The sequence below is a fragment of the Sander lucioperca genome, chromosome 4 (assembly GCF_008315115.2).
Source record: "Sander lucioperca isolate FBNREF2018 chromosome 4, SLUC_FBN_1.2, whole genome shotgun sequence".
NCBI classification, from domain to species: Eukaryota; Metazoa; Chordata; class Actinopteri; order Perciformes; family Percidae; genus Sander; species Sander lucioperca.
The window spans coordinates 5921323-5929249 of record NC_050176.1 but is presented as its reverse complement, the minus strand read 5'-3'; positions in this window follow the sequence as shown (position 1 = coordinate 5929249).

The following is a 7927-nucleotide window of genomic DNA, read 5'->3' as shown; positions in this document are numbered from 1 at the left end:
GTATTCAAAACCATTAATGATGGCTGCATTCCGATTAGGAGAGGCCCTGGTATTGTGCATGCTGACTCACTGAAATAGCTTACTGGGACACTTTATGGAATTGAGCCATCGTTAAGGTTATCAATTTCAGCTGTGCTTTTCCTACTATGACAAGTCAAAATGTCTGCTGTGAAAAAGGTCCATTGCCATCAGCACCACCTCCCTCTTTCACCTTCTCTGCCTCTGTCTCTCCCGGTCCTTTGTGTGTGTGTGTGTGTGTGTGTGTGTGTGTATGTTTCAGAGCCAGTCGTGCCTCACCTGTCCACCAACACCATCACTGTGGCTCACTGTCGTGTATGTGTGTGCGTGTGCGTGTGCGTGTGTGTTTCAGAGCCAGTCGTGCCTCACCTGTCCACCAACACCATCACTGTGGCTCACTGTCTGCACACCTGTTCCTAATCACCTCATCAGCCCCAGCTGCTCCTTATTGGCTCATTAGTCTTTCTGTATATAGTCAACATTGTCCTGCCACTACAGGTCAGAGTGTATGAATTGACTCTGGATATGACACATGCCTTTGATGTGGGAGATCTGGGTTCAATTCCCACTGCGATACATCAACCAATGTGTCCCTGAGCAAGACACTTAATCCATAGTTGCTCCAGAGGCGTGCGGCCACATTTCAGTTCTCAGTAAGCAGAAAGGTGTATATCTTTAGCCTGCACCACGCCATTCGCCTGCCATCCCAGGGTTGAAAAGTCCCCATTAGATGGCTACGATGAAATTCAGCTGTACTGTGGGACTGGGAACCACCGACTTAAATCACATAAGTAATTACAAGGCTAATGATTTGTAGTGGAATCATTTTAACCTCATACATCATTCATGAAGTGGAGAAGCTGAACAAGCGATGGGCATAATGAAAAAGTAGTAAGACAAATGACTATGACTCGGTGTCACAGACAACCACACAGGTGACAAAATATGGGCGATCTCAGTCTCCACCAAATAAATTTCGAATCAAATCCAGCAACTTACATTTCTAGAAATAGCAAGTTTCATACTAAATCTGTTACAACAACTGAATTCAATGCTCCATTACACCACTGCTCAATTTAAGAGATCGGTATTCAAGCCATTACCCTTTTCAAACAGCTAGCAAGGTAGGGGGAAGGACCGTGGAGAGTAAAAACCTTCAGGAGGAGCAGAAACGCATACATGTTGCCAGGACAACCACTGAAAAGAATTGAGGGGGGCACTGGGTTTTGTTTAAGACTGTGATAATGTGACTGTAGTGCCATCTTGTGGTTGGAATTCACATTACACATATAGCTGCTGATAAAACTGAAAGTTTGGACATGTACTTTTTTAAATAAGAATCACAATAAAACCAGAATAACACATTCATTAGTGCAATCATCAACCAGCACAGAAAGCAGATCGGTCCACAGAGGTTTAGTAACTTTAAAGGGGCATATGTTTGGACACATGATCACACCAGAAGAGGCAACTGTGTAGCACAGCATAGGTCCACTGAATATGGCCACTCTCACACAGCTTTCTCCATTAGAGCTACAAACTTTTAGAACAGCATCGTCCCACTATCACTATCAGACAATGCTCTACTCTCTCTAGTGTTTAATCACAACTGAAATCCTGGCTGAAACATTAACAATCACGTGGCCATTAACCAACCCATAACCATAACCAAAGAATTTCGGTTGTACCAAAGACGGGCTTTGATACAAGTTACCAACCAATGTGTCCTCGGTAAAATGGGCGTGTCAAGAACATTTCCGGGAATCTTAACTGTTCTTGGTGAAATGCGAACTTGTGTATCGGGACAGTACTTTGGCAACACAAGATGACGTTTCACAGGGACACAAGAACACAACTCAATAGAAGAACACAGATTGAGAAACGCCCACCTCAGTGTATATATACTTACCTTGTGTCCCTTGTCAGTTGCCAGATGGTTGTTGTACCTCGTGTCTCACTCTCCAGCGTTATTCCTAGTGTCTCTTCCCTGTGTTTTGTATTACCTCTTGCCTGCTTTTGACCACGTTTTTGCCTGCCGTTTTTGCACCATCGCCTGCATTGTACCTTTGTACAATAAACTCCATTACCTGTTACATCTGCCTTGAGTCGTGCTTTTGGGTCCACTGTGCTCCGTGACACTTGTGGTGTGTTAACCTTGTTCCTATCAGTAAAATAGCTTTACAGTCATCTGTACCAGAAACTCTAATAAATATGTTTCTATGTCAGAACCATGTGTATTGAGCTCCAAACTTGTGGCACAAAACCTTTTTTTCCACCACTAAAACAGCTTTGCAGTCATTGCTTACCAGAAGCTCTTATGAAATGATTGTACGTCAGAATCATGTGAAGTGAGCTTCAAACAGCCTCCTGTGGCATGAAAACCTTTTTTTACCTGACTAAAACAGATTTGCAGTAATGAAGATGTTCTATGTCAGAATCATGTGTATTGAGCTCCAAGGGTCAGATTAAGGTGATCCATGTACTCACTAATTCATTGACAGCGCATTAAAGGGCCCAAACATGCCCCAGTCCCTGCAAACTATGAGTATGGAGACTAATATACTATAATCTCTTTAGCCTGAGAGTCATTGAAAATAGGCCATTTCTCAGATGTGTGTGTAGGTTGGTTGGGAGGTCAGAAGGACTCCACACACACACTCACTCAGAGAGTGTAGTGGAACAAGAGCGGGGCTTCAAGGAACGTTGCGTGACAAGACCGAAGAAAACAGAGTGCAGCCTGGTGTCTTACTAACACTAACACACACACACGTTGCAGAATCATGTGCACTGAGCTCCAAACAGTTTTTTTTGCGACGTTAAAACCATTGTTCCATCACTGACACAGCCTTACCATCATTTCTTATCAGAAGCTCTTATAAAGATGTTTCTATGTCAGAATCATGTGTATTGAGCTTCAAACTGCTTATTGTAGTGTTAAAACCATATTTCTGTGGTTGGGTTGGCTCAGTGGGTAAAGCAGGCACCCATATTTTTGGGGTTTATGCCTCGACGCATAGGTCCAGGGTTCGACTCCGACCTGTGACGATTTCCTGCATGTCTTCCCCCTCTCTCTCCCCTTTTCTCACCTGTCCTGTCCATTAAAGGCGGAAAAGCCCAAAAAAATTAATCTTAAAAAAACAAAACCATATTTCCATCACTACAGCCTTGCCATGATTTCTTACCAGAAGCTTTAATGAAGATGTTTCCATATCATGTGCACTGAGCTCCAAAGAGCTCCTTGTAGTGTGTTAACTTTGTTCCTATCAGTAAAATAGCTTTACAGTCATCTATACCAGAAACTCTAATAAATATGTTTCTGTCAGAATCATGTGTATTGAGCTCCAAACTTGTGGCGCAGAAACTTTTTTCCACCACTAAAACAGCTTTGCCGTCATTGCTAACCAGAAGCTCTTTTGAAATTATTTTATGTCAGAATCATGGGATGTGAGCTTCAAACAGCCTCCTGTGGCATGAAAACCTTTACCTGACTAAAACAGATTTGCAGTCATTGCTTACCAGAAACTCTAATGAAGATGTGCTAGGTGTCAGAATCATGTGCACTGAGCTCCTAACTGCTTTTTGTGGCGTTAAAAGCATTGTTCCATCACTGATACAGGCTTATTATCATTTCTTACCAGAAGCTCTATAAAAGACGTTTCTATGTCAGAATCATGTGAATTGAGCTCCAAACTGCTTGTTGTGGTGTTAAAACCATATTTCTGTGGTCGGGTTGGCTCAGTGGATAAAGCAGGCACCCATATTTTTAACCATGTATTGCAACAAATGGAAATACAGTGATACTTGGCGATGAAGGCTCCGTTCTGATGATGCTCCCTAGATCAGCCAAGCAGCATGCTAAGATGACACAGGGAGCACGCTGCTGAGAACCCCAAGTACACAAGAGTAGGCCCAATCCAAGACATCCAAACTATTTCAGACATAGTTATGATGACACCCAAAACCGGGAAGGTGGAGGCTGTGGTGGTGGAGGCAAGCTTTGCCAGCAGCAGCGGTGTGAGGCAGCATTGGAGTAGCAGGAAGCAGAGAGGAATTAGGGAGACATTTAAATGGACTGCCTGATGGCTGTGATTGGTTGTGACTGGCTGAAATGATAATTCAATTAGTGGGCCTTTGACTTCCGTGTCCTGCATGAACAAACCAATGCTTAATTTAAAAGTAGGGTAGCTCATTATGACAGGTAGGAAATATCTATCAGAATGGACTACGTCATCTATAAATGTGGTTTACCACCTACTTTTTTTCCACCTTTAATTGATAGGACAGCTAAGTGAGAAAGGGGAGAGAGAGGGGGAAGACGTGCAGGAAATCGTCACAGGTCGGACTCGAACCCTGGACCTCTGTGTCGAGGCATTAACCTCTCAGTATATGTGTGCCTGCTCTGAGCTACCCTACTTTTAACTACATGTATGGATGGAGTAGGGCATTCTGAAAGATACTTCCCAACTGATAGAATGAGCTACACTACTTTTAACTACATTTATAGAGGAAGTAGTCCATTCTGATAGATATTTCCCACCTGACAGAATTAACTACTTTTAACTATATATAAATATATATATTTATACATATACATACAGAAAGAGCAAAACATTCTTGTCTCTCCTCTTCAGTGGGAAACCAGGGCGCCGAGAGCTCGTTCGTCTTCATTCATTGCTATCAACCTCGTCACACTTTTCGCTCATTACTTATCCCTCGCTATATACATACTGTATAACCAGCTGCATTGTTCTGCTCCTCCACATCTAAACTCCCTTCATCTGGCCGGCACAATAAGGCAAATAAAGACAAATGTCTCAATCTGTAATATTACTGTCACATACTACCTAGCTTTGTCTCGAGCAGGAAGGGGGTTTGCTGCTCTTTGTCTGCAGTAGCATGTGTGGCTGGGAGTGTGAGACAAATGAAAACGAAGCCAGTCTAAAACAACAAAGATAATACATTTAATATTGTTTCTCTTTTGGGCAATGTGAGATACAATGTAAACATGTACAAGATATTAAAAAAAAAAGGAACAAGACTTTTCAAAATGAAACGATAGATAAGAAAATGCCCTGTTTTCAAAAGGAATGCACATGTGCAGAATGTCTCCAATCAGAAAGGAATTTGGACAGTATTTGCTTTCACTGTATTTTGTCCTATGGTGCACTGTTATACACAACAGAATGATGGTTTAAGGAGATTAGCGTGTGGCCCTGTCACCATGTATGATTTGGTGGGCGGATGACTCCTCATTGGAGGATTCTTTGACATTTGCAGTGGTATAAAGCTTCCTTAGTCTCCTCATGGCATATCTTTTGAAAACAAGAAGCTTGCAAAAGTCAAACACTATTTGCATAACCTAAGAGAAAATAAAAAAGAATAGCACCTCCTTTGGTCCAACTCGAGGCCTGTAGCTGTTGTGTTTGTTCGTGTGGGTGACATGCTGGTAACGGATTGTTTTTGTCAGAATTTACAGATCGAGAGCTTATGGCATTGGGCTTCCAAGTCTTTTTTTGGCACACTGCTCTCCACAGCGGGGTGGTGACAAACGCTGTTCTAGAACTGCAACATCCAAGCTAAAAACAGGCTCCACCTTCTCATAAATCTATGTCAGCTCTAACTCAACATCAATCACTTTTTGACAGCTTGCCTCCAACGCAAAAAAAATATGGCTAAGCGCCCCGCCGCAGAATGCAGGCAGGCGCCGTGTTCTTGATTAGGACGCTGTTAACGCCGCAGGATCGTCCAACTGGTAAAGGTTAATTAAGACACACGGTTGTGCTGATTAGAAACAGGGACTCGAACACAGACAAACAAAAGTGCCACAAAGACACAGCTGGGCGCCTCGTTCCTCGACACAGCCTGTTTTTTATTGCAGCTGGGAGACGGCTCCCGCTGATGCCCGCTGGCGCATCAAACAACTGCGATTGTGTGAGGAAGTTTTCAGGATGACATGAACAAACAGCATTCCCTGCTTCACAGGCTCGGGATTGTTCTAGCCCAAGCTCTGCGGCTTCGCTTCTTCTCTCCACCATTAAAAAACCTACAAAATCATCTCCCTAAATACCTCAAACCTGCTCTCGCACACTTACTACAACTTTCTTATCAAACCTACCCCTCTTTCTATCAAACAACCGCCTTTATAAACTTAGAAATCACCCCATTCCAGAGCTAGGTGCTGTTGACTTTTGAAGCCATTTTGTTCCATTATGAATTAACGTTTTATTCATTAGATGGGAACAAACGCGTCGAATCCTGTGGCACTTTTTTTTTTAGGGAATCCACTATTCTTTTTGTCTTATTCCAAAAAAAACGTTTTCAGCACCGAGCCTGACTCTCACACCCTCAGGGCTACATAAGATCTGAAGACACTGACAGTAAAAGAAGCTACAATCAGAAGTAAGGAATTCGTTTTTTTAAAGTTATTCTATGGACGGAGACTGAGAGTGAGATAAGCTCCTGGATCATCATTTGTCTCCCACTGACTTGCAGTTTCTTGCAAAGCAGCTTGGAAAACATGAAATGCTGCAATTAAAACATTGTTTGGAGTAATGAGCTCACAGCTCCGGTCCCGCAGTGGACAGCTCATTAGGTGTGGGGTTTATTGAAGGTGGGTAAAGAGTCGGATAAAATGGGCTCCCTGTTGGAAGGAATTATTTTTAAGAGTAGAAACCGTTCCCACTAGTCTTTCATCTCGCTCCTCTCACCCTGTTTCCTAGAATCCACTATCTGATCCATCTTGTGTCTCCCCTGCATCCTGCTCTCGCGGATCCTCATCCTTGACCTCCGAATCCTCCTTCTCCTGAGTGCACCTGCAAACAATCCATCTCATTGTGCAAAAACATGCGCGCGCGCACACACACACACACACAAGCACACAAGCAAGCACACACACACACACACACAAACAAACCCCTTCCAAACCTTTCTGGATATCTCAATCATTAAACTGGGAATAAACTGCTCAGCTGTGTCGAGGAAACGTGGTGAGAGAAAGAAAGAAAAAAAAAAAAAGGGAAGCGGGAAGCAGAAAGGAAGTGTAGCCACAAGGAATAGCCTACGCTATGGCAGCAGCTAGTGTTTGGGATTACAGAGATTAAGGTGCTTCACGTCTGAGAGGTGCCTTTCATTTGTTAAAATAAAAAGAGAGCGGGGAGTGAAACGGAGTGCCGGCGTGGCGGAGCAGTCTCGGCCGGCTGACCTGTGGGAATACTGTATGTGGAGAAACCCATATATTTCCTCTGGCGTGTCATCGCTGAGTGTGTGTTGGCATGTGCGCACACGAGGAATGCAAAGAAATATTACCACCGCCAAAATCCATTTCCATTCTGGCAGTTTTCAGAGCGCTGTTGATGAAATAGGCTGAACTGCTATGATTGAAAAAGAAGCCTGTCATTTAAAGGAACAGTTAGACATTTTTGGTAAGTACATGTATTCACTTTCTTGCAGAGAGTTCGATGGGAAGATTGATGCCACTCTCATGTCTTTACGCTAAATATAAAGCTAAAGCCAGGAGATAGTTAGCAACATAGCTTAGCAAAAAGACTGGAAACAGGTGTTAACAGCTAACCTGGTAGTGTCCAAAGAAAACTAAATCCATCCACAAGCACCTCTAGGGTACATCTCATATTTGTTTGATACAAAGAGTAAAAAAGACAAATTGTGGTGTTATGGGGGTTTATGTGGTGGAATATTTCTTGGCCAGGTGCAGTGACTTCCTAGCATCTTCTTTGTCAACCAAGTGCAAAACTACAACGTTGTTGCTTTAACAAGTGTTAAGTAGTAAGTACTGCACTTTTTCTAACCTAAGATAAGCTAACTGTCTCATGTCTTTTGCTTCTTATTTAAAGATTCCCTACAGACATCGTTTGAGACATAAAAATGCTCTGCTTTGAATTATAATGTGTCT